Source organism: Mus caroli, chromosome 9 (genome assembly GCF_900094665.2).
Source record: "Mus caroli chromosome 9, CAROLI_EIJ_v1.1, whole genome shotgun sequence".
In the NCBI taxonomy this organism is placed as follows: Eukaryota; Metazoa; Chordata; class Mammalia; order Rodentia; family Muridae; genus Mus; species Mus caroli.
Genome location: NC_034578.1, coordinates 34,600,325 through 34,602,847, shown reverse-complemented (window position 1 = coordinate 34,602,847; position 2,523 = coordinate 34,600,325). Strand labels below are relative to the sequence as shown.

At 38.6% G+C, this 2,523-nt stretch overlaps 1 pseudogene across 1 annotated transcript; it reads right to left on the bottom strand.

Annotated features, from left to right (window-relative positions):
• Positions 1 to 359: 359 nt before the first annotated feature.
• LOC110302152 lies at positions 360 to 1,310 on the bottom strand (annotated as a pseudogene). Its single transcript, XR_002378782.1, has one exon. The product of XR_002378782.1 is annotated as an olfactory receptor 145-like (transcript).
• Positions 1,311 to 2,523: the final 1,213 nt, after the last annotated feature.

The following is a 2,523-nucleotide window of genomic DNA, read 5'->3' as shown; positions in this document are numbered from 1 at the left end:
TTTTTTTGGTTTTTCGAGACAGGGTTTCTCTGTATAGCTCTGGCTGTCCTGGAACTCACTTTGTAGACGAGGCTGGCCTCGAACTCAGAAATCCACCTGCCTCTGCCTCCCAAGTGCTGGGATTAAAGGCGTGCGCCACCACCACCCGGCTGAATTTTAATTTTTTTAATTATATAAAATTTTTTAAAGAATGAAGGACTCTTCTTCACAGTGGCTTAATCTGTGAACTGTTTTGCACAATTAATTTTTGTATTACTGAATAGTTGGAATTTCATTTCAAATTCTTAGGATTCTCTCTATAGCTTGCTACATCACATGAAACATGTAAGATCTGAATCTAGAAGAAAAACAGTTTCTATCTAGATAAGCATGCTTTTCTTCAAAGTCTTATGCAGTGCAATGTGAACATCCTTGTTCCTCAAACTGTAGATGAAAGGGTTCAACATTGGGCCCACAATGGTGTAGAAAACCGTGGATACTTTATCTTCACCCACAGATCCAACAGGAGAAGGCTTAAGATACATGAATGCTGAGGCTCCAAAGAAAATAGAAACAGCTATTATGTGCGAGCTACAGGTACTAATTGCCTTGGATCTGCCCTCGGTGGAACGGATATGGGAAATATTGAAAATGATCAAAGTATAAGAAGTGAAGATGATCAATGTAGGTCCTATCACATTGACACCCACAACAATGAAAACCACCAGCTCATTGACAGAGGTGTTTGTGCAGGAGAGCTTCAGGAGAGGGGGTATGTCACACATGTAGTGATTAATAATGTTGCCATCACAGAAGGTGAGTCTCAGCATGCAAATTGTGTGGGCTATGGCACCCACAAACCCCATCATGTACACACTCATTGTCATCATTAAGCAGACCTGATAGGACATGGTAACCTTATAAAGCAATGGCTTACATATGGCCACATATCTGTCGTAGGACATTGCTGTCAAAATACAACATTCATCAATAACAAAGAAGGCAAAGAAAAAGAGTTGAGTCATGCACTCAGCATGAGAGATGATATTCTGTTTCACAAAACCCACCAGCATTTTGGGGGTTATGACAGAGGAGTAGCAGAAATCAATGAAGGAAAGGTTGAAGAGAAAGTAGTACATGGGAGTGTGCAGGTGAGGATTCAAAACAATCAGAACGATCAAGCCCAGGTTCCCCACAATGGAGACCACATAGATTCCCAAGAAGAGGAAGAAGAAAGGCAGCTGGAGCTCCGGTTGCTGTGTCAAGCCCAACAGGATAAACTCCTTCACTGTGATGGAGTCATTGCCAGAGGCCATTCCTTCTCAGGTCATATCTGTGAGAATGGAAGAAATAAGAACATTAAGATAATATCCAAGATTTTCCCAGTAAACCCTGTATAATAATATTAAAACACAGAATGGAAAATTAGTCTCAAACCTATCCATCTCTGCACTTTTTTTCCATTTAAATTTCCATTGGTATACTTTTATAATATTAAGGGAATTTTAAAGGTGAATAATGGCCCAGAGAGACAGTAAAAAGCACTTGCCTCCAAGACTGATAACCTTGGTTTGAACCCCTGGATCCATAGCAGGAAAAGAGAGAACCAATTGCTGCAAATTTTCCTCTGATCTTCACATTCAAGCTGTGAAATATATATACCCACACATATAATAGCATAAATAATAAAGTATCTTAATGTTTTAAAGAACTAATATTTACTAAATTAAGATGTGCATATTAAATATACATTTCTGTGAGGATAAGGATCAAACAGTTTCAGCATCTCTGCTGAATTTCCACCATGATAGCCTAGCTCCGACCTCAGACTCCATGTTGATCTCACATGAGGAGATGATGCATATCAAGAACACCTTGACTCCCTTAGCAGAGGTTTCAAAAATCAAAATAAGTTCACCTTTTTGGAAAGAGACTTCAAGAAACGATCTTCACTTTCTTCCCTTCCATTGCAGTAATAGTGATAGCTTCTACTGATGGATCTAGGGGTATATGGTGCAGAAAAAGATACGGCTAATCTTTTAGTTTGGAATGAATTTTGTACTGAGAGATCCAGAACATACACTTTGCTTTCTAAGGCTCTGAGAAATCATTAGTTCCTGATTACAACTGATGGAGAGACTTTGCCCAGAGCATCCTCAGTAGACTTTGGGAGATAAGTAGCATCTACTGATGCCAAAAGAGTCACCTGCCAATATGGCCCAAGAGGATTTTGACATTGCAAATCTAGGGACCTGATTAAAAACTAAAAGACCTATGCTTCTCCAGGGGAAACACTAGGAAGAATTAACTGTCTTGTATTTACATACATATTCACTACAGTTAAATTGGCTTCATGGAATCACACCATTTTATATTCATTTTTAAATTTCATATCAAATGGGAATATTCCAGGGAAAAGGAAATTAAGTAAGATATTGCATATGTCCACAGAGGAGTCTCTCTAGCTGGTGCCGCTACCTGAAAAAACAATAAAGAAAAAACTATACATATAGGACATATGGTATACATATATACTATAATTTG